The sequence below is a fragment of the Dasypus novemcinctus genome, chromosome 16 (genome assembly GCF_030445035.2).
Source record: "Dasypus novemcinctus isolate mDasNov1 chromosome 16, mDasNov1.1.hap2, whole genome shotgun sequence".
Classification (NCBI taxonomy): Eukaryota; Metazoa; Chordata; class Mammalia; order Cingulata; family Dasypodidae; genus Dasypus; species Dasypus novemcinctus.
The window spans coordinates 24,019,637-24,044,509 of record NC_080688.1 but is presented as its reverse complement, the minus strand read 5'-3'; the positions used below and the strand labels follow the sequence as shown (position 1 = coordinate 24,044,509).

The following is a 24,873-nucleotide window of genomic DNA, read 5'->3' as shown; positions in this document are numbered from 1 at the left end:
AAGATATAATTAAATCCTAAATTAAACTGGGCAGATTGAAGTACAGAGAGCATGGGATTAGTGAGGGTTTGAGAGAGTCAGGTAAGACTGTCAAAAAAAGAAGTGACACTTAAGAGCAAGAAAAGAGAAGAAAAACATTTGTTAAATGCCACATGTTGAGGCTTTACACAATTTATTTCATTTAATCCTCATTTTATAAGCAAGGACTCTAAGGCTCAGGGAAATGACATAATTCATCTAAATTCTCCCAGCAAACATTGAACTGAGGTAGAATTAGACTCTCTGTCTGCCAGAGTCTAAAGCCTCCACTCCTCTCGCTGTATCACTATTAAAGGTAGCACCCAACTGAAGAGACGTACCTAGAAAGCTGGGTGCCTTGCCTCTTTAGGTTCCCATTTCCTCACCTGGAGACGGCTCCTAATAACTGTCTCTACCTCATAGATTTACCATGAGAAACAAATGCAGTAACACATTTAAAACACTCGGCTCGGGGTCTTATATTAATATATACAAAGTTCCCCCAAACAAGAGCAATAATAACAATTTTCCTCATTCTTTAGATTGGAGAAAGTCTTCTGCATTTTATGTGGAAGGACAAAACAGTGACACCAGTACATGAGCTGGATTACTGGGAAGCAAAATTTAGATGTTGCAAGAATTGGGCTATAAAGGGGAGAGGTGGGAGCAGTGTGGTAATAAGAGGAACTTGCAAAAGAAACCTATGGAATAAAACTGCATGTTTGGAAATAAATAAGTATGGAAGGGTGGGAAGTGAATTATACAAAAATGAATCCAAAGTTTAAAACCCAGGAGATAGAAGCAAGGATTATTGCTATGGGGAAAAAATAAGAACTTTAGGAAGAACAGTTCAAGGTTTATCTTCAGACACAGTCACAGAATCAAACCTTAGGACGTGGATCTTACGGGAATATTCAACAGACAGTTTGGACAACATTGCTGCTCAGTAAATACAAAGGGAAATGGAAACAGAATTCTGAACAGTGTTGGTAGTTGAAATGACAAGAAAGGATTAAGTCTCTAAAGGCAAGAGAAAGGAGAAGCCAAAGAATGAAGGCGTTTTGCAGTAGCTACTGTCTGCATGCTGGGGGTGTAGGAAGCAATGAAAGGAAAACTCGCATGTATCAAAGAAAAAGGGAAATTGAAGTTAGCTATGAGAAAAGCCAGGGAAGCTCTATTTCATGAAAGTAAAGGTTTTCATGAAAGAAGCTCACCGCAACAGAAAGACCAGTTCATATATGATTTGTCAGTATGTCCTTCAACCCCTCTGAAAACATTTTCAGCCAAGAAGTAAGGACAGAAGCCCAGGTAAGGGAACCCAAGGAGAGCCCTGCCAGAGCCAGGAGGTGGGGCACACTTGCCCTGGGGGTGGCAAAAGAAAGGAGTAGAGCTGGGTAATGGGGTGGGGAAGAAAAGGTCAAGGCAGGGAGTTCTCAGTCACAGGAGCACAGAAGGTCTGGGGCAAGGGGACAGCCTAGTGTGGGACACACATCATGGTGTGTCGGGTCCCCAAGCAGGAGAAACAGGAACATGGCACCCATGGCAAAGAGCCTGAGTTAGCAGCAGCCTCTGCCTCTGGAGCTGACCCCACAAGTTCCTAAATGATAGAAGCAAGTGGGATGAAGCAAGGGATGGAGGTGGGCAGGCAGAAGAGTCAACAAGAAGATCTTTGTCATCATGGAGCCATGGATGCATGGGATACCACCCCTACATTCCCAAGCTCTTTACTAAAAGAGCCAAAGTAGTATGAAATTTTCACACATCTGACTGGAGGGACAACAAAATGTAGAAATGAGACTTTTGTAAAAACAGACAGACATATGTTTCCAGCTTTGCCTTTTGTCCCTTATCTTTCTTCTCATCTAGAATTTAAATTTCTCATAAAATCTACAGATGTAGGTGGCACAGGCTGAGCAGTGCAGTTCTGCTTTAGGCCAGTCTCCTAGTTCCCAATTCTGTGCTGTCCCCACGATGCCACCCCTCCCCCTTATTCCAATGTTAAGGGCCCTGCCAGGTTAGGGACAATGCCCTGTGCCCCTCAGTACCTGGCCTTCTTGAACCTGATCTCAAATGCTCTGCATGTACTTTTTTTTTTTATTCCCCACTTTGTGGTTTTTTGCATGCTGTCTGTTCCCTGTGTCCATTCACTGTGTGTTCTTCCGTGTCTCTTTTTATTTATTTTTATTTTCCCTCCCCCATAGCGGCCTGCTTGCTCTCTGCTCTCTGTGTCCTGTCTCTGTGGGCTCTTCTGTGATGTTTTTTTTTTTTGCTTGTCTCCCTTTTTTGTTGCATCACCTTGCTGAGTCGACTCTCTGCAGTGCCTGCAGGTGAACCTGCCTTCTGGAACGTGAACCCAGGGCCACCCATATGGTAGACGGGAGCCCAAGTGATTGAGCCACAGCCACTTCCCATCTGCATGTATTTTATTTCAATGTCTGAAAACGTCATTCTGGAAAGTTTTGTATGATACATGGTCAAAGTGTGTTCACCAAGGAAATTTCTTAGGGTTAACTTTGGAGGTGGGAGAAGGAGCCTATTCTTGGTTTCCCAGATCACAACCTTTAGTTAACCATTATTTATAGCAAAGTCCAAGGAGCTTAAGAGGACAAGAATGACAAGTGTGGTGGGCTCCCTTGAGGACATTCTCAGCTCCTGACATCCACACCTTGTGGAGTTCCCTTCCCTGAGTGTGGTCCAGTGGCTTGCTCCAAATGAGTGGGGTATACTAAAGGTCATGGCATGTCACCTCCGAAGGTAGGTTACGAAAAGGCTGCGGCTGTCATCTTGGACGGTCCCTCTCCCACCCCTACTTGCTTGCTCCTAGCCAGCCGCCATGTTTCATGGTTGCCCTGGAGAAAAGTCCAGGTGGCAAGGAACAGGGACCTCAAGCCCACAGCCAGCAGGGCCCTGAGGTCAACCACCAGTCCCATGAGTCAGCTGGAAAGCAGATTATCCCCAGGCACACCTTGGTGGGACTGTACTCCACAGTCTCTTGAGAGATCCCAAGCCAGAGGCACTCAGCCAAGCCACACCCAGGATTTGGACTCCCCAAAGCTGTGAGATAATAACTAATTTTGCTGATTTAAGCTGCTAGATGTTTGGGTAATTTGTGTGCCGCAAAAGATAATAAATAAACTAATACTCCACCTTAAAATAAAGATATCTCTAGAAATCCAAATTTATTTACTTTTTGTCTCCAATTATCCCATTTGACAGACAAGAGGAGCCAAAAGGCCGAATTCTCTGCTTTGCTTTATATGTATGAAGTTGCTACCCAGAGATTATCCTAGCCTATGGGGGCTTTGACTACCATGTCTAAGTGAGTTATCCCCATCTAGGGCAAAATATGCCTTTAAACTTGGCAATAACGCACATTCGAGCTAGAGAAGCCTTAGAAGGCAAATAGCAACTCTTTCTTCACCAAGTATGATGTTGCCTTTTTTTAGGACCCAAAGACACTAAAAGTACATTCATTACTTTTCATAAGGAACCCTCGTATTTCTGGCGGCACAATTTCCCTGCAAATCCACAGCTCTCAAGGGACCGCCAGATCATCTGCCAAACTCATGTGCATATGGCAGGTAGCCAGTACTTCTGTCCTCCACATCCAGAAGTTTAGTGTTGACAATACAATTTAAAAAATGAAGAGCCAATGCTCAATGGAAAGAGCCTTTGCTTTAGCTAAGAATGTCCTATAGTTTCCACTAATCCTACCTGGGTTAACCATCCAAAATTATATGGAAATTCCCCCCAGAAGGATGACAATAGTTGACAGTAATTTCCAAACAAAAGACCTTGCCCAGACCTAGAGAGTTCACAATTACAAAGTGTGAAATAACAAGTTGTCACTAGAAGTGCTTTATAAACATCAACACTGCCATTTGAACTGAACACATGTGCACTGACCTCATGAATGTACTTCATTTCCTAAAGATGAAAGTTGGCGTGCAGTTTTAGAAAAACATGTCAAGTATGGAAAATGATAGATTTGACAACTAAACATTTATTGACAGAGAAGGGGAAAAATATCCTGCAACGATAAAGTGTTTAAGGTGGCCACAAAACTTTTATTTAAAAAATACTAGTGCTGTAAAAGATTTATACTGTTTCCCTATAACTACAATACATTCAGAGATCCTTTACTGTACACTTTAATTTATGTATGCTTTAATTTACCCTTCTATAATTTCAGATTATGTTAATAAAGGTAAGTGCTCTCAGAGCTGAAGTTTTAGCAAGATTTATCCTCGTATTTTCTTCACAGTCTGCACAAGGCCATATAACGTCTTATTACAAATGACCTGGGAAACAATGCCTTACATGTTTAGAACCTCCATTTCAACTAAGTACTTTCTAAATGTGCTTTATTGCCCACAAGAGCCCTGTTTATTTTAACAGTTGCCAGAGAAGTAGATACACATTTTAAAACTTAAATATGAAATTATAAAACAGCTCTGTCAATTCAGTGATTGTGCAATTCTTTTGGTTTTACTTTTAATATTTTTCCTGCTATACTCTGAAGCAATTGATTTTTATAGGATGGCCTCTCAAAATTCTGGTTATGGTATAATTAACATAAACCAAGACAACCAGCTGCAAAGTATATACAATGGAGCAAGAAAAAAAATTCAAACCATCATAGGTATTTCCTAAGTTAACATAATGATCAAAGAAATGTGAGATAGGAAAAAGTCTGCAAGATCACCAAACTCATCATGTTTGAGTAAAATTCATTTCCCCATATGCTCTCTTGTCTTGACATCCTGTTAAAACTATAAATGTCTCAAATAGTCATGCTATTTGTGCATCAATCCACAAAATAGTAGTCTTCTCCATCTCTGACCTCCACATTCACAATTGGGCTTGTCCCAAGGGTTTCCTTCAGAAAGTTACAAAATTTATTAATAGCTGGTCAAGAAAGATTATACCAGTCTTTCCACAACAGTTCAAAAAGGTAAGATACATACATACACACTGTGGTGGATTGAATCCTATCCCCCACGAAGGTATGTCCAAGTCCTAATCCAGAGTCCTGAGGGTGTGAATGCAGATGGATAAGGCCAAATTGAATCAGGATGGGCTTTAATCCAATATGGCTGAAGTCCTTACAGTCAGAGGAAATTCAGATGCAGTAAGTATAAGCCAGAAGTAGAAGCCATGGGGGATTGCCATGTGATGGAAAGATCACCATGTGATGGAGGTAGAGATGCATCTACAAGCCAAGGCACCCCAAGAACTGCTGCCAAGCCACCACCAGAATACTAGGGACTCTGGGAGATAGCTTGGCCTGTGGAGACTTTCATCCTCCAAACTGTGAGCCAATAAATCCCTGCTGTTTAAGCCAACTAGTGCGTGGTATTTGTCATAGCAATTCAGGCAAACTAAGACACACACACACACACTCTCATCACTTAACAGTTGGATTATATTTTCATGCATGCCATAAGAATTCTTATATATGTGTGACATAAGTGGTTAGTGGAAATATTTTTCAGATATGAAAATACCGTGCTACTGCAGTTAGAGATGGTCTCTATATTTTAACATTACATTTTTACCCAAAGATGTAATAAGCTGACATTATTTCAGTAAGTTTGTCAGCACAACACTGAATCTATCAAGGCATGTGTTTCTCAACCTTCAAGAAACCAAAATACAGTGTGGTACTATAATCCCATCATGAAAATTGGTTAAAAGAATGTAATTTTAGAACAAAGCCCCAAAGAAGACTTTAATAAGGTAATATTATAAAGACTTAGAGTCAAATTGTATTTGCAGAAACTCATAACAATTTCTCAGTGTCAGTTTACTAACAAATTTTTAAGCGAATCTAATGGAAAATTCAGGCGAAAGCATCTTATTTGTAGGGGTAAAAAATTCTTTGGTTTGAGTCTTCTACTTTTTCCAATGACTTGAGGTACTATATGTAAAAGATGAGTTGGACCAGATGGTCACTAAAATAGTAGATTTAATTTGGAGGTCATATGAGTTTAAAAGTTCATTGCCATCTTTAAAAACTTATGCAAAATATTTCACTTAATTCATCACTTAATGAGGATATAAGCAAGATATTACAACTTGTTCAGAGGCTAAATTAAAGTACTGTTTATATAAACACAGGTAAAGAATGACAGTTAATCTTCAAATAGGCCTACAACTGTAAGCAGGAAACTTGCATCCATCATCCATGTGGGATCTAAGTCCCCTCTCGATCTAGAGGTGGAGTGGACATCACTATCCCAGGGTCCACAGGATGGAAGAATAAAATATGGATTAGAGAGGACTTACTGATATTCTACTATAGAAAAATTGTGACTAGTAATGGAAGAAATTGTAGCATCGATGTGGAGAAAGTGGCCATGGCAGGGAGAGGGAAGAAGAGATGTGATGTGGGGGCATTTTCAGGAGTTGGAGTTGTCCTAAATGATACTGCAGGGATAGATCCTGGACATTATATATACTGCCATAACCCACTGAATATATGGGGGAGATTGTAAACTACAATGTAAACTATTATCCATGCAGTGCAGCAGTGCTCCAAAGTGTATTCACCAAATGCAATGAATGTGCCACACTGATGAAAGAGGTTGTTGATATGGGAGCAGTAAGGGGAGTGGGGTGTGGAGTACATAGGAACCTCATATTTTTTAATGTAACATTTTTTTGTAATCAATGTATCTTCAAAAAATTACAATTAAAAAAAGAATGAAAATAAATGCCTCACTAGTTTGTTTAGGCTTGTGATTTAGAAATCACATAATCTTCCCTTCCAAGCTCTTTGTTCTCATGCAAGGAATGTACTTTTTAACTTAGTGAGTCTCAATTAACTTATATAATTCAGTAATTTACAAAACTATGAATCATTATAGTGATGGTAGCTGCATCATTAACAGACAGCTGAATATCTCTAATGCTTAATTTTATACCAAATTATTCATTCCAATTTTTCCAGTTTTTTTCACTTAACTCTATTTTCCCAAAGTTTATCTTATCTTTTTAATATATATATAAATTCTACTCTACTACACATCCAGTATAATTTGACTTTTACATAATCAGTCTTTGGAAAACCTAGGAGAAATGCTTGGCTTTGTTAATACCAAGTTCATTTCAGCAGTTTACCTTTAAAGACTCACAGAGTTTTCAAAAATCTCCCCTTCATTCCTGTGTAGTAGGTCTAAGTATTATGTTCAATGTTTCTAAAGTGTTAGTTTGAAACTGGCACGTGATAGTTTTCTATGTCCAAAACAATTCAGTATTAGAAAGTGCACATGGTTCAACCTAAAATAATTTAGGTATGACTTACTGGACTAGGTTAAATAAGAGAAATCAATTGCAATCTTGCTCTGTCTCCTGGTATTAAAATGCCTCCCAAATGCCAAAATGCTCATCCCTAAGCAATTTGAGACAGCTATGGAAGGCGGGAGGGTGCAGCAAGGGCCAAATATTTAACCCAGAATATACAGTTTTATATGTATGTGTATATATACACAGCTTCTATCAACAGCAGAAGCTTTTTTTTTTTAGCAGCAGCTTTTTAATGACAGAATTAATTTACCGCCTGCCACAGTTTCCTTCTTACAAGAACTTAGTAAAAATAGATTTTTGTAGGCTTATACTGTGGGCCTTCGAATATTAGATATTATTCTTGGCAGCATCCACCTTGAACTGATACATGCATCAGCAAGAAAAGAAATCAATCCTGCTAACTATAATGAAGTCATATTTCTTCCATCTTCAACACACGATGCTGCCCAACACTATGCTGTTTAACAACTAATACAGCTGAAAATTGATTAAAATCTACAGCTTTTATTTTGATAAATTTACTTTGACATTCTGCCCATTTCTTCCTGGGAACGCCCTCTTCTCAGACACATATGGAACCATCACTCTTGCTTTCAGATATTTCTGTTGCTAGAAAAGTAGACACACCTTTTACGGCAAGAATTTAGCCTCTGAGTATTTTGGAGTTTATACTTATAAAACCAAACTAATGAGAAATAGCCTCGGACCACAGTGCGAAAGCCTTGCTCCTCAAACAACATCTAAAACAGCAATGAATTGAACTAATGTCTCATAATTAGCCACTTCCACCAGATCTCCTTGCTCAATCTCTACCTTATGTATGTCTTTGACCTTGCGTACATTCTTTTCCTCATAATTTTGAATGGTAATCACACACCAAATATGTATGACTGAAAACAGAGTGGAGTCAAAAAAAGAATTCTTGCAGTTAACAAAGTAAAGAGAAGTTGAAAGCTCATCCACTCAACTTCATCCCACCTCAGAGACTGCTTCCGCCTTCTGTTCTCTCTCTCAGGACCCTTCTTTTATCTACACACCACTTCCACATACTATGCAAAGTTAAGGTTGCTAAAAAGCTGGTGTCACTTTATTTGGAGAATCAGAGTAAGTATTTCAGTAACATTTCTGAGCTCACTATTCAGGATTTCATGAGCTTATTTGACTTGACTTGAGAGAAATTTTGACTTCTGATCAATTGATGAAGAATTCTAGAACCCCCCAATTTCCAGGTGTACATGACTTTTCACTTTTTCTGACCCATTCTTATGCCCTGTATTTACTAAGTGATCCACAATGTTCCAGAACTTTTCCCATCATCTCCAAAGTGAGGAGGTTTTATAGCAGAGTCTCCTTCCAAAATGAAGGTATGCTGCTTTCCTCACAATTCATTATGAGGCTAAGCTGGACTGTTTATATCAGAAAACTATAAAAGGGAAGCGGCTGTGGCTCAATCAGATGAGCTCCCCTCTACCATATGGGAGGTCCTGGGTTCGCATCCCCGGGCCTCCTTGTGAAGGCAAGCTCGCCTGCACGCTGCAGAGAGCCGCCGACTCAGCAAGGTGATGCAATAAACAGAAGGGAGACGAGCGAGAACACAGAAGAGCCTGCAGCGAATGGACACAGAGAGTGAACAGCCTGCAAAAAGCCGCGGGGGGTGGGGAGACGAGGGACAGAACCAACTATAAAGGCTGGATTACCTCCACAAATGTCTCTGTTAGGTTGTTTGGCAAATTTTCATCAAGGGACAAGAAGGCTGCAGAGCCCTGCCACTCATGCCCAGCCTCCTGACAAAACTCAAGAAACAACGTGCTTCCTCAGTCATGCCTCCGGTTCGAGTAAACTCTCCTATTAACCCTTCCCCAAACATGTATTTGTCCAGCCCTAGGCTACTTTGGGACAGGAACTCCTTCCGGTCCATTACTCCTTTTCCAGTGTCTCTTTCTATTTCTGAACATAATAGGTATTCAGTAAATATTTACTGAAAGAATAAATCAATCCCTGCCGCTTTCTTTGCCAATGGGTTATTTTCTCTGGTCAACAGTGTGTCCCAAATTCTGAAGCATCCTTCAAACCTCAAACGTTTGTTTCCTCTGTGAGAATATCCTCATAATCCCAAATAAAAAATAATAATCTTTTCTCAATAAAAAACAAGCATGTCTAGCAATAAAGGACCCGTTCAATGAGGATTGCCATCCATCAGAATTCTGTGCCAACTGTCACAAAGAATGATTTTTGCACATGTAAATGAACATGGAAAGAGACTCACAATACACTAGGGAGAAAAAGAGATTGCAAAACACTACGTAATATGGTAGGTCCACCTTGGGCACTGCTGCAGTGTGGGCTCGCCCGGAGGGCCGCTGCAGGGGCGGTGTGGGCTCGGGCAGAGGGCTGCAACACACAGAGGGGCCTTCCGAGAAGGCGCTCCGGGGCCGGCAAAGTGCGGAGGACGCGCGGTAGGAAGAAGACTACCAAGGAGACCAGGATCTGTGCGCAAGTCTGATTTATTCAGGAAGTACAGCGGTTAATATAGGGCGAAGACGGGGGAGGGGCAGGGGGCGTGGCCGGGGGGCAGCAGACGGCTGATAGGTTCGTGCAGGGGTGCATCACTGGTTGCGGGCAGAAGACGGGGTAGCCAGGGTTCTCGGCGGAAGCAAGGCGGGGCTGTCATGGCGCAGCGGTGGCCCTCGGGGGAGAGGCGGGGTTAGGCCACCGAGGGGGAAGCGGGTGCAGCTGGGCAGAGGGGCGGGCAGTACGCCCGAACCCCAAGCGGAGGGCCTTAACGCCCGTTCCCGCCACCCGGGTCCGGCGCCTGGAGACGAGCCGACCCTTGCTGTCGCCGCACTCCCACACAGTGCTGCCCTACAGGGCACTGCCAGTATCCCCTGATCCACAAGACACTCAGGCTCAGAAACAGTATGTAACATGGCCAAGGTCAGAGAGCTGGCTCTTGTTGCAACGGGTCTTCATGCTGGGTCAGGCTGTCTCTAAACCTCATTCCTCAGCTACCTCTCTTATCACAAAGAAAATATCTAGAAGCATCTAGAAGAGTATATTGGTGGTGGTGACGGTAGCAAAATAAGTTGAACGTCATTAACAGCACTGAAATACACATATCAATGAGGTTAAGCAGGGAAATGTGAGGTTGTATTTTTAAAAAGTGAGCGTATGGGTCTATATTAGTCAGCCAAAGGGGTGCTGATGCAAAATACCAGAAATTGATTGGTTTTTATAAAGGGTATTTATTTGGGGTAGGAGCTTACAGATACCAGGCCACAAAGCATAAGTTACTTCCTTCACCAAAGTCTATTTTCATGTGTTGGAACAAGATGGCTGCCAAGGTCTGTGAGGGTTCAGGCTTCCTGGTTCCTCCCTTCTCAGGGTCTTGCTTCTCTCTGGGTTCAAGGTTCCTTTCTTCCTGGAGCTTGCTTCTCTTTCCTCTGTGTGCTTACTTCCCAGGGCTCTAGCTTAAGACTTCAGCATCAAACTCCACCATTAAAACTCCAACATTAAGAACCCTCCATCTCTGTCTCTTGCCATGCCTTTTATCTGTGAGTTCCCACCCACCAAGTGATGGGAACCCAATGCCCTAATGACGTGGCCCAATCAAAGTCCTAATCATAACTCAATCACACCCAGGTACAGACCAGATTCCAAACATAATCCAGTATCTATTTTTGGAATTCATATCATACTGCTACAAGGTCTAATAACAGTTGTTGCTTCTGAGAATAGGGATTTGGGAAGGGAGAAACTGTGACTTTTATCTTTGTCATATCAAAGTTTCTTAGAATGTGCATGGCATATTTTGTATATAAGAAATAAATGTAAATGCAAGAAGAAATGGTCTCTTCCATCTCTGACCCATGGCATGTTGGTTTGATCACTGATGACCACATGAACCTGGGATTATTTCACTGTGAACACATGCCATCTTTTGATTAGACTGTAAGCCCCTTGAGAGCAAGGTTCTGTCAAGGTTGTGTCTTTACAGCACCTGGTATAGTTCCTGGCACATGATAAGTATGCAATGCCTCTACAGAAGGAATATAGGAACAAGGACTGAACTTCCATTGCCCTTAAAAGGGGAGGCATGAGAAAAAAGCTATCTTTTGATCCAAGCATTTGACCCAAAAGGTGTGAATGATTTCAGCTTTCACTTCAGTGGCCCCAAATAGATTATTCTGGAATACTCAACCTGGTTGACACCATACCATGACTACAACAATGAAAATAAAAGGAATGACATGAAAGTCTTTGTTGGAAATAAAGTATTTGGGTAACAATTCCCACTTCGGCATCCAGACAGAGGCAGAGAACAAGGGAGCCTCTCTCTGTCACTAAGGAGTTCAGCTCCAAGCAGCTTCTCACAGAAGAAAATGGTGCTTGAAGTTCAAATTCCAAGCCGTAAGTATATTTTTCATACAAATGGGCTTCAGTGTAAATTCTACATCCCTGCAAGGAGCTCCGAGAGACTCTGATCAGCTCTCATGGGATAAGGCATTTTTAAACCACAGATCACTGAGTCCCATCCGGGGACTTCTACTGGCAGCAACTAGAAGAGGAAATCAAAACTCTAGTCCTAGGAGAGCAGCCTTCAGAATTTCCATTACTATCTCCAGCCTCAACTTCCCTTCACAAGACAAAACGAAACAAAACAAAAACAAACAAATAAAAAACCACAGCAATTCTGCTATGTGTAATTTTTTAGTGTTTTAGAGGTAGTTGAATTGGAAGAGCTTCAATAACACAATATATTGTAATGACTTTACTGACCTCGGCGAGCCCTCTGGGGGCTGCTTCTCAGCCAACAGTACTGGGATGGGCTTAACGGGCCAGGATCTCAGCTGGCTACCTTGGGGGTTTGGAAACAAATGGCTGTGCCCAGGGGAAGGAAGGGAGCTCTGCAGGCCACCAGCAAATGGTTTCTAGCTGTCCATTTGAAAGTGACCACACCTTTCTGGACCACCAGCTTTTGTTTTTCTTGCTTTTCTTCTTCAGCTGAAAACGGGGAAGAAAGTCTAAAAACTAAACTTAAACCATCTGCGATAAATCACACCACGGCAAGCAATCAAGTCCATCCAAGGGCTTAGTATGAAAAACCTTCCATTGCAAATCCAATTACGATTGCATATTAGTGCCTTAATTAGGAGAGCACAGAAAGGGAGTTATCAATCACAAGTACCTTCTATTTGAATGTACAACCGTGTTCAAGCTGTTTTGCATTTTTACGTTAGTTAGCTCTTCTTTGGCACAAATGAATCCTGAAAAGCAAATGACTAATTTTTCTCAGAAAGAAACTATACGGTTTTTCGGATTGGTTTTTTCTCTTTTCCTCAACTATCATCTGGAGCCTGTTGATTTTTGTAGTACACTGCCTGCAAATACAACCTGGAAGCTAATGGAAAGCAAACCTCCACCTTTTCTTACTTTTCTTTAGAAAATATAATTTGGAGCACCAAAACTCCTCTCCCCAAGGCCTCTTCCAGAGTTTAATTATCGAGGACATTTCCAACAAGAAAGACCATGATTTGATCCCAGCATGCACTGGGAGGGAGGAATGTCAAAACATACCCTGGTCAATAAAACTCTCAGCCTCCTAGTAATCAGAGATGCTGCTGCTTTCCCAGAAGTCATCCTGGTGGCCATTACCATCTTACACTGCGTGGCTCACCTGCTCACTCTACCTGCTCAGTCAGACAAAGCACACATCATTCCTTTTGCTTTCATTTTCATAACCAGCAGCTGAACTTACTCACATGGGCAAGTGAGAATATTTTCATTTTACAGATGATAGCTATAAGGTCGAATGAACTTTAATTCATGTCCAGCTACTCTGAAGACCTGGTAAACTGAGTTTTATTACAACAAGGAAATATTTTTATCTGTGTAGTAGCTAGGACCAGAATTTCTCTTAGAAGGAGAGCTATATTTGTTTGGGGAAATGCCCTTGATAAATTCTTGGGGTAGAAGGGAAGATCCCAAGGAATGCAGGAAGCACAGAAACACTCTGCTTGAGGAGGTCATGCTGTCTGTGGCTCCAGCAGTAGAGGAAACAGGAGGAAATAAAGACAGAGCTCTTCAGATGGTGTGGGCTACCCAGACGTGGAAAACTTCAACAGGCACAAGCTCTTGAAACACTCAGGGTGAGAGCCTGAAAGGATTTTTTTTTTCTTTTTGAGTGTGAGAATCTTCAATTGATTGATTTTTAGGTGGAATTGGCTTTTTAAAATTTTTATTTACAAACGCTGTATACCCACCAAGCAAAACCTTCTTTTTTTCTTACCTCTAATTCCCTGGTAACCTGCAATCTGCTTTATGTCTCTGTGAGTTTGCTATCTTTAGTCATCTTTTATAGGTGGCTTTCTACTTGTCCTTATGAGCCAAACTTGTTTCACTGACTGTGATGTTTCCAAGGTTCATGTATGTTGCAGCACATCTCAGAACTTCATTCCTTCTCAGGGTCAAATAATATTCCATTGTGTGTTTATACCTCAGTTTGTTTATCCATTCATTTGTGAACACCTGGGATGTTTCCACCCTTTGGCTACTATGGATAACACTGCTTGGACATTGCTGTACAAGTATCTGTTTGAGACCCTGTTTTCACTATCTTTGGGTATACACCTAGAAGTGGATTTGCCAGGACGTACGGAAATTCTATATTTAACTCTTCGAGGACCCACCATATTCCTTTCCACAGTAGCAGCACCATTTTACATTTCCACCAACAATGCACTAGAATTCCAATTTCACCACATCCTCTCCAACACATGTTATTTTCCATGCTTTTAATAAGAGCCAAGAGGCTGAGCTTTGAGTACAGTTTGATGGGAAGCAGAACTAAAGTAGGACATAGGAGTCGAAGGCCCCAGGGAAGGAAGACTTTGCAACTTTGCTGAAATCATCTGCCAAGTTCTGGGCTCTCACAGGCCATTTAGTGGGGTTTAGCACAGGAACGCTTCATCCAGCAGCTACTTGTATGTGTTTGATATCGAAACAATTAAGTCTATAGTGTCTGTTTTTATTAAAAAGGCTATGAATTCTATTAGGAAAAAGGAGGGATAGGAAAGGGAACCCTAGTTATTTGATATCTTACAGAATTAATTTTTCTCTTTATAATTCTTTGTTGAATCCATCAAATTGTAAGGACATATGCCAGGTGTTAGGAAAGTGACTTACTAACACTGTTCAGGTTACAAAGCTCTTATCTCATTCAACTCGCACAAAGTCCTGTGAATTAGGGGATGTCAAGAACCTCATTTTGAACTACTCGCCAAGGCTAGTAGAATTAAAATGCAGAACTAAGATATCACCTCAGATTTCTGAGGCTTTCCCTCCTTCTATACCCTCCATCAAGACCCCACCATGCCAGCCTCTCCCCAAACCCTCTCCTTTCATTCCTCCCACTTGATCACACATGGATGGTTTGGGGTTGGAGACCCAAGCAATTTACTTCTACTTATCACTTAGCAACTTTCATTCTAAATTTTATTTGCTGTTTTCTCTAAGGAGAATTCCATTCTAATAATCTGAGATGACAGAAACTCCACCACCTATCACACCACCCACAAACTTGCATTTCAAGAGAGCAGGTTTGAGGTGGGAATGGAATGCAACACTGCTTCCAGAACCATCTTTTCAGACTACCAAAGCAATCATGTCACCCCTTGCTTTAGTTGTAGGAGACCGGCAACCACAGCAATTATTAGGATTGCCTAGTGCATCTTCTACTACTTGTGATCATGTTTGGTGATCTGCGTGATTTAACTCTTTGATCTGAGTGCACCTAGAATATATCTGCTGCACAATGGACATTTGATAAACAGTTGCTAAGTAAATGAGCAGATGATAGCACAGGCTAATATATGAATATATATTTTTCATCTTCACAAAGCCCGACAGGGTATTGCCATTTCTATTTTAGAGATGAACATAATGAGACTTGGAAGGGATCAATATTCTCCCCTAAGTCATGTCTGAAACTGGAAACCGTAAAATAAGAATCACAACTGAATAAGTTGATTTTACTTTCCCTACTCATAGTGTTTTCTCACACTGACTTATCCACACTCAATTCTCTGTCATCTCTGGACCTACCCATCTTGCCAGCCATCACACTACTAACTTTTAAGAGGGAGTTATATGAGGACCCTAAATACTGCCAAACTCTCCATTCCTCCTTCCTTTGGATGTACTGCTCAATTACCTGGGATGCACCTCCACTTCTTTCCCCTTCAAAAATCTAGCTCCGAGCCCATTTGCTGATTACGCTTCTCCATCTCACCCCTGCAAAATGCCCTGCCCCACTCAGGGGTGGTGATGGTTATTGGTAATGAATAAATTAGGAGCCAGTACTCCTATCTTGATAAATTATGAAATGGATTCCCTACCCTTCCTTCTTCCTGAGTTTCTCCTCTGTCCTCTAGTAAAGCTGCTGTTTCCCAGGCATTAACTAGAGGCTAAATATGGAACAGCAAATATCACCATAAAATATAGGAATTTGGAGGAATGGATGTAGCTCAGTGGTTGAGTGCCTGCCTCCCACATACAAGGTCCTGAGTTCAATCTCCTGTACCTCCTAGGAAAAAAAAAAGAATTTTTTTTTTACCTTTACCTGAATTGTAATGCTTACTGACACAACAAAAATGTTACTTTAGGAGGGAAGGAAGAAAGGAGGGGAAGGAGGGAGGAAGAAAAGGGGTCCTTCCGTATTGAAAACCTTAATGGCACATGTGGTAATTTGAGCTAACCAGGACAGAGGCTGTAGACTATTCCCCTTTGCAGTCTCTGCACCAAATACAATGTCCCGGCACAGAGTGAGTGATCAATAAATATATTCCGTGTTGAACTGAACTGACATGACTGGATACACAAAGATTTTTGAAAACTGGTAATAGGAGCTGGACTCAGATGTGATCTTTGTCCACAAGCCTCTCCTGTTACTTTTACCGGATCTGTAGTTGGTGCTGGGGTTTAGAGTATACCCAGGGGACCTGAATCTCTGGACTGACCATGTGATAGGAGTGGGGTGAGGGGTTGGGGGGTATATGGGGACCTCATATTTTTTGAATGTAACATTAAAAAAATAAATAGACAAAAAAAGAAAACTGATAATAGGTCAACAATAGAAAATATGAAAACTATTGATGCTTTCAAAGTTAAATTCATACACAACTGACTTTTTTCCTTTTTATTCATTTTGTTTCTTTTACAACTGATTCTTTAAAGCTTCGTTTGGTTACATTCTTGTGACATGAAAATTCAACATGGAAGTTGTAATAACAGGTTAATGAGACTGACAAGTTAGCAGAAAAAAAAAACAGGAGGGAAATCTGGTTATTATCATGAAGAAATTTACCATCTTGCCAGTAAGTAGGGTGTAGGAAGTGGTAGATAGAAAAAACACTATTATGTTGTGATAATGGATCCCTGCAACTCTAGCCAAACTTTCTTACAATACAAAAAAATGAGGCAAATAAATAATTCAGTTTTTATTTTTTAATGGGAAGAATTGGAGGAGCAGAAAATGTCATATTAAGAGAAACAGGTTCTTAACTCTAAATTGGTCTTCAGTCTCCAAGGTTTTTTCAGGGAATAAGGTAATTCTAGGATGTTTCAGATAAAAATGAATGGCCAATCAGGTCTAAACTACAACAGAAAGGTGGCAATACCCCTCCAGTATAGTTTTTAGCCCAGAAAGCTGTTAAAAGTTAAGGTTGCATTAATCAAGGACCAATCCACCTTCTTCCTAGGCAGAATCCTAATCAACACAAGCATCTCTTTCTCCCCAGAAATACAATTGGTCTTTCTTCAATTTCATCTGAATAATGCTTAGCTGGTTCTAGATAATAAAAGTCTCATGCCTCTGCAAGCTCATCACCTAGAAGTACAGTGGGAAGACCAGTTTAAACTCTGATGCTTTCCACAAATGCTGGTAATTTTATTCTCCACAGACCCCTTGATCTCCCCTCATCACCCTCTGCCCACTGTCTCTACCTCCTTCTTTGCTCAGGTGTTCAGCTTGGCTCTTGTCTGCCTACATAAAGTCTTCATCTTTCCCAGGGAAATTACTCCAGGGTTTACAGTCCTGGTTCCTGCTTTCCTTTCAACCTACCACCCACCCAATACTCAGAACTTCGGGCACACCGGCTTACTCACAGTCTCCACTGCTTCTGCATCTTTTCTGTTTCTCTCTTCCCCTTTGTATTTAAACATCCTGCTTCCTGTGTTTCCTTTGCATTCCAGCTCTAGTATCTCCTTCAGGAAGCTGTCCCTGGACAGTGGATGCTGAGTGAGGCATTTCCTTTTCTGTGTCCTATGGACGTTGCCAGACCTCCTGGCACATTTATAACACTTGAGGTATCTGGTGGCAAGCTTTCCCTTCCCTCCCCCCCAAAAAGCTGTAAACCCCTCGGGGCAGAGATGATGCTTTCATTATTCCTGTATCCCAGGAGCTTAAGACAGGGCAGATCTTTAAATGAATACTTCAAGGTAGAATGCTCAGTACAAGCATAATGAAGAGTTTGTGTTTGATACTCATCTAATAACCACACTACTGAGAACACAGATGAAAGGAAGTGCTACAGTTTATTATCTTAAACAGCAAGTCCAGAAAATTCTCTGTGACTGTGTATGCCTAGGATATCTATATCTATCTATATATTTTTATAAAATGTCTATTCTTTTGTCCATTTTTTTAAAAGATTTATTTTATTTAATTCTCTCCCCTTCTACCCCATTGTCTGCTCTCTGCATCAACCTGCTGTCCACTCCTCTGCTTCCACCTGCATTATCAGATGGCACTGGGAAACTGTGTCTCTTTTGTTGCGTCATCTTGCTGCATCAGCTCTCCATGTGTGAGGTGCCACGCCTGGGTGGGCTGCACTTTTTTTCACACGGGGCTGCTCTCCTTGTGGGGCACACTCCTTGTATGTGGGGCTCCCCTCTGCAGGGACACCCATGTGGAACGGCACTCCTTGCGTGCGACAGTACTGTGTGTGGGCCAGGTTACCACATGGTTCAGGAGGCCCTGAGTATAGAACCCTAGACCCTCCGTATGGCAGGCAGACGCTCTGTCAGTTGAGCCACGTCTGCTTCCCATGGGATCTCTATATTAACCTACACTTCCTCACCTCCTCAGTGCAGAGATCGAGGATGTTCGTATGGGAAATTGTTAAGGTTCTGACATGCCCCCAAGGTGTGATACTGATTAGTCTTGCTGTATTCTAAGTTTTTACAAATTTGTTGAGCCCTAGCATAGCCAATTTATCAAGAGCTTTCTTTCTCTTTTGTATCATTTCTTAGCTACAAAACAAGATCATGTCGGTCAAAGTCTTAGCAGAAAGCAGGTGTTATGCTCAAACTGGGTAACTGCAGAAGGTTTGAAGAGGGACCACATTCACTGGGGTTAGATGGGTTTAGAAAAGCTGCAAAAGATAGTAGAGCCATGTGCAACTGGCCCATGAGCAGTGCTGATGTGCGCAAGGAGTGCCCTACCATGCAGGGGTGTCCCCGCGTAGAGGAGCCCCATGCGCAAGGAGTGCGCCCCGTAAGGAGAGCTGCCCAGCACGAAAGAAAGTGCAGCCTGCCCAGGAATGGCGCCGTACACACAGAGAGCTGACACAACAAGATGATGCAACAAAAAGAAACACAGATTCCCATGCCACTGACAACAACAGAAGCGGACAAAGAAGACACAGCAAATAGACACAGAAAACAGACAACTGGGGTGGGAGGGGAGGGGAGAGAAATAAATAAATTAATTAATTTTAAAAAAAAAAGGATAGTAAAGGACTACAGGGCCTCTGTGGCCCTCTGACCTTATGCTCTCTGACCTCCTCACAAACCCTTCTTGAAGTTGAGAACAGAAGAGGCCATAACATGTTCCACATGGGTCAGCTTCCCACCACACAGAAGGCTTGATCGTAGTCCACAGGTCAAAGAGAAAACATCCAACATGGTAACTAATTGCCATTACAAGCAGGAAGTGCAACGAAGCTGAGTGTCCAGCGGGAACTGGCCATTTAACAACACAGAAAACATTTGGTTTAATTCAGTATCAAAGAAAGTACTCCCCCGGTATACTGCTTATAAATCAGTTATAGCAATTATTAGCCTGCCTGTGTTCATCTTTTGTGTATATGTGTGTATCTTCTTCCATTTTCCCTGGTGGTTACAGCTGGTCACACCTCAGAACCTTCTGGGCAGTCCCATCCACACCCATAGAGTCAGAATTCCCAGAAGGAGTACCTCAATCGTTAGGGTTTTATGAAGCAAATTTAGACATGCATAATGGTGAATTATTATTATCCCGAGTGAGCCCTCCAACCTTAGTTCTTCTTTATTTTTCTTGACTATAGAATGCATAGCAAGATACATTGAGCAACTACTTACTAAAACTTAAAGATGCTGTTGCTTTGAGTTGAAACAGGCAAACAGGATGTGCCATCAAGGACTTTCAGTAGAAAAGAGAGTTCAGCAGTTAGAAAAAGCATCTACTTCACCAAGAGATGTGAATTCAAAGCAATGATGACTGATGACTCTGTACTGAATTGTTGGAAACCTCCATAACTTCCCAAGACACTTTCCAGTCTTGGGAGAATAATAAGAAAAGTCTGTAAGTATTCAAGTGTCCAAACGCTCGAAATTCACTTTAGGAGACAAACTTGTGTAACTGAATTTCAGGTTAAAAGAGGGCTGGGGTCAGGGAGAGTTATTTATTTTCCAAGGACAAATAACCACCAGCCCCACTTCTGAACACTAACTCTGTGCCAGGTGTTGCGTTAAGTCCCTACAAACCTTACCACAGAACCTTCTAAGTAAGCACAAGAATGTTGATAGTCCCACTCCAGATGGACCACACATCTCAAACATGCTAGCTCTTCAAAAATATGCATTACAGAAGTCCTCAAGAAGATACTCTCTTTTCTTGACCTGCAGGACCTGAGTACTAAGTAGTGTCTCGAACACAATTATCTCCCAGCTCTGTCCAAGGAGCATTTCCTGTCCTGGCATTTCTGGTCACTGCAAGTGTTATCTAGGCTCTGATAAAATTCCAGACCATTTCAAGTCCGACAAAGAGACCTTACTGATCTCGTGGGCTAGGGTCTCAAATGAGATAGTAAAATCATGACAAACAAAGCAGAAAGAGTTTCCAAGTCCTATTCTCATTGCAGGGCAGGGAAATGCAAACGAGTCTAATTTGAAATCCTAAAATTGGCCTCAAGGCAGTGGCCATCCAGGCAAAGCCCTTCTGCCAGGAGAAGGATGTGAAGGGAAAGCAGGAAACCTAACAATCCCAGTGCTTAGGTGTTGTTGGTGTTATGCATCTTGTTCAGTTCAGCTCGCCAAGGTTTTCCTTTACCTATTGATTCTCCATTACAGAGCATCTGTAACAGTGCACTCTTCCTGGAACAGACTGCAGAAGTCCCCTCTGACCTTTGATAAGCCAGTTGCCAAATTTGGTCTACCAGATTAAACGACAAGGAAGGAAAGAGAGAGTGGGAGGAGAGAAAGGGTGGGAGGGAGAAAGAGAGGGAAGAAGGAGGAGGGAGGAATAGAGAGAGAAACACAAACTGGTATGTAAAAAAAAAAAAAAGTGAAAGATAAGCATTGCCAGTTGGTCTTGAACTTGACAATGGAAGTGAATGAGAGACAACTCAACGCAGGCATAGGCGGTTGGACACCTTCTAATGGCTTTAGAATATCCACTGTCCAGACTCACTAATGTCATGGAAAACTATTTCTAACCCTGAAGGGGTGGGAGGTCTGGGGAGAGGGAGAGGGCAAGGGAAGTTAATTACTTCCAGGCAAACTGCCCAATACGCTGAAAGTATAAGTACAAGGCAAAAATAGATGAACAGCAATTTTATCTTTCAGATCAAGTTCCACCGCCACATCGCCCTACTTCCTTTAGGCATTTGTGTGGGAAACAGAACCATAAATATGCATAACAAAGATAAATTTGTAAAATGAAGAAAGTCACAAATATAGGGCCCCAGGGACCACTCTGCTCCTGTACCTGAAAATGCCACCTCTCTGGTCTCTCTTTGAAATTAAGAAATATCCTCTAACCAATGTATAGGTACACAGAGAAAACATAAAAGAATGGCAGATTTTGAGCACTGGCATTGATTAGAAGTTTTATATTGAAAAATCAGTCCAAGACAAAAATCATTTCACTAACAAGTCAGTTAGCTACGACTCATTTGGGGTGAACCTCTCATGTTCTGTAACACTCTCAACAAAACTGGGACACTCAGGCTATCTTGGTATGGGGGAAGGGATTAAATAAATTGGGGTAAAATACCCAGCAAAGAGCAGGTTCATAGTGAGTATGAAAAAACCACTTGTTTTTGTTCATCCTGCCATGCTATTACTGGAAATTTCCTCTTGGCACTGAAGGTGTTCTCTGAGATAAAGGCTGTTAATTGCTAATCCTTGATTATAAATTTAGAGGGTGCGTCTCTTTCAGAATCAGGGACTAGGAGCTGTGCATTGGCTCCCAAAGGCAGCAGCCCCAACTCAAGACTGCAAAAGTGAGCCTCCTCCTCCGAGGCCCATCAGATACAATGCAAGAGTTCTCTTCCTCTTTTCCTCAAATTCCTAATACAAAGTGTTTCCAGTCACCCAGTCCAGGAGCAAAGAAGTTCAATCCCACTGACAGAGGAGGCTAAAAAGGTAATTCCCTAGAAAGATATTTGAGGATGGAAATTAACGGAGCATATCGTGGTCCAAGACCAAGGACACATCAAGTCAAGCTCTATTTTCAAAGCAAGGAACTGGAAGTAACAAAAGGGATATGGTCCAGAATATTAAGCAAAGTCCATATTATAGAATACAGTCCACCCATCTGAAATCCTATAGCAGATGAAGAGTTAACAAGAGATTGTTAGATAAACACAGTCAATTACCAAAAAAATGTGTGGCCTATGATTTGATTTACTAAGATACCTAAAGTATTCATTTAACAAAAGGTAAGAAGGGAGCACAAAAACCTTAATCCTCACTTGGTAGTGCAACAACAATTGATTTGTAGGCTGCATTTACAAACTTGAGTCTGTTTTTATATTTCCTAGAATTAATAGAAATTATTTTGTATCCAGAAAAAGTTACTAATTTTAAGGTTTCTTTTTTCATCCCCATGAAAAAAACCTAGCCACTTTATTACACAGCCAAGAATAAATTTAACTAGGCAGGGTGATCTAAACTGTACTTTGGACCTTGAAGAAATCTGAACAAAAAGGTTTTGTAAAACTAAGGAAAAAGTTCCCAAATGAGTTTCACACCTTGACTTTCAGTAATTTAGCCCATGTCGTTAAGGTTGCAACTGAGAAAATTGTGGTACACGAAGTCTCTCCACCTGCCCTTCCCCCTCAAAACACCCACAGGCTTATCCTTTGAGCAGGTAACAAATCTCACATTTTTCTCTTGTCTTTCCCTATCAAAACCTGTTTTCAGAAAAATTGGCCTAGTATGTCTCTACGGTGTTATCTTAAGTCACACCATTTTTAGGTAGCCCAGGAGCTAACAATGCTGAGTATGTTTGCGTAGAGACCACTGGTTTCTAGAAGATTTTCAGACCAGAAATTGATTTCTGGTAAGGTGTCCTAGCTTCTGCAGTTTTCTTTATCAGTGATATATTGAAAAAATGACATGGAGTGGACTGTTAGGCAGTGTAGAGGGAAACGCTGTCTTTTCTCTCTCATTTGTAAACTTACCTGCCATTTCCAGAATCACTCTCTAGCCTGGAGAAAGCAGGGCCAGCCATTTTGTGGGAATAGCGCAACCCTATCACTCAAGCCAGACTCCAATCAACACACTGTGTAACCGATATGAATACCCTGAAACTGTTCGAAAATCATTTCATTGCAGTCTTTACAATTTAGTGAAAAACAATAACCAAATGATTTAACCATTCCTTTTTTCCAATCTTTTGAAAACTTCATATAAATTCACCAAGAAGAGAATAATCCTTCTCTGATGATGTGATCAGATGATTATAATCATTCTTAAGCTTGGAACTCCAAATATTGTCTTTTAGAAAATTGTTCCTTTACAGATTGGGGTAGATGTCAAAATATAGATTTCTTTTTGGTATTCAATCCACTCATTTAACATCTTAAACTGACTTAAGAGAAACTTAAAATGTTCTAAATCTTTAGAATCAGTGGGCTAAATAAAAGCCTTCACTCTAAATTGTACGTTCCATAAGGGTAAGTAAGATTTTGTTTGTTTGTTTGCTCAACACCTGGCACAGAGCCTCCTGCATTGAAAGCACTCAAGAAGTAGATATTGGGAAACGGACTTTGGCCCAGTGGTTAGGGCGTCCGTCTACCATATGGGAGGTCCGCGGTTCAAACCCCGGGCCTCCTTGACCCGTGTGGAGCTGGCCATGCGCAGTGCTGATGCGCGCAAGGAGTGCCGTGCCACGCAAGGGTGTCCCCCGCATGGGGGAGCCCCACGCGCAAGGAGTGCGCCCATGAGGAAAGCCGCCCAGCGTGAAAAGAAGGAGCAGCCTGCCCAGGAATGGCGCCGCCCACACTTCCCGTGCCGCTGACGACAACTGAAGCGGACAAAGAAACAAGACGCAGCAAATAGACACCAAGAACTGACAACCAGGGGAGGGGGGGAAATTAAATAAATAAATAAATCTTTAAAAAAAAAAAAAAAGAAGTAGATATTAAAAGACTGAACATCCAAGGCCAAGCAATGTAAGTCCAGTGATCTGGAGGAATGAAATTATCCAAGTTTTCCACTCTAATAATTTAATCAGCTCCACACACATCTGAGAGTTAACTTTTCCAGGCCACTGGAGTAGGCATTTGCCACTGAAATTTTACAATTGAGAAAGCTGAGGTGAAATGATTTTCATAAAGTCACATAGAGGGTAAGTAGCTTCACTAGAACCCAGATCTTCAATTCAAAATTAATGACTTCCCCACTATTCTACAGCTATCTCGGTGGGCAAAGCAACTTAGTTCTCTTAAAGACATAGTAGTAAAATGCAAGAGACTCAGACAGTTATTGGTGCCTATGGAAAACAGGCAGCATTCCACATCCCTTCTAGAAGCAGAAGCTAATTAATTTCCATAGGTACTCAGAAGCCCCACAACTCACCTTCTAAAAGTTGCCACCAATGACCACCAGCATCACCCCAGCCTTTTGGACCTCTACTCCAGCTGTTCTATTGTTTATAGCAAATGGAAAACATTTCTTCTGAAAATTTTTTGATATAGATTGTAAACAGGAAAGAAAAAACAGGAGCAGATGAACAGGTGATTATTTTTCATAAATTATATCTTTAAACATGGACTGGGATCATTTTTCAATTCTCATAAAAACGTCTCTTCTTGGTAAACAATAGTCTGCAAAATTAGAAGCAGTAAATGAAATGTCAAGTAAAGTACCACAGGGATGGTTTTGACTGAATGCTATACGAGAAGCTCTATTAGCTCTTCCATTAGAACTGAAAACCACTCATTGGAAAGGGGAGCCCAAGGGCCATTTGTAGTATGCCATCCCAACTACTCTGCTGTGAGCTGA

General features: G+C 41.5%; 1 protein-coding gene across 1 annotated transcript in view; it reads right to left on the bottom strand.

Annotated features, from left to right (window-relative positions):
• PIEZO2 (piezo type mechanosensitive ion channel component 2) overlaps window positions 1-24,873 on the bottom strand; it is a 504,324-nt gene that overhangs the window by 405,018 nt on the left and 74,433 nt on the right. The window lies entirely within an intron of this gene.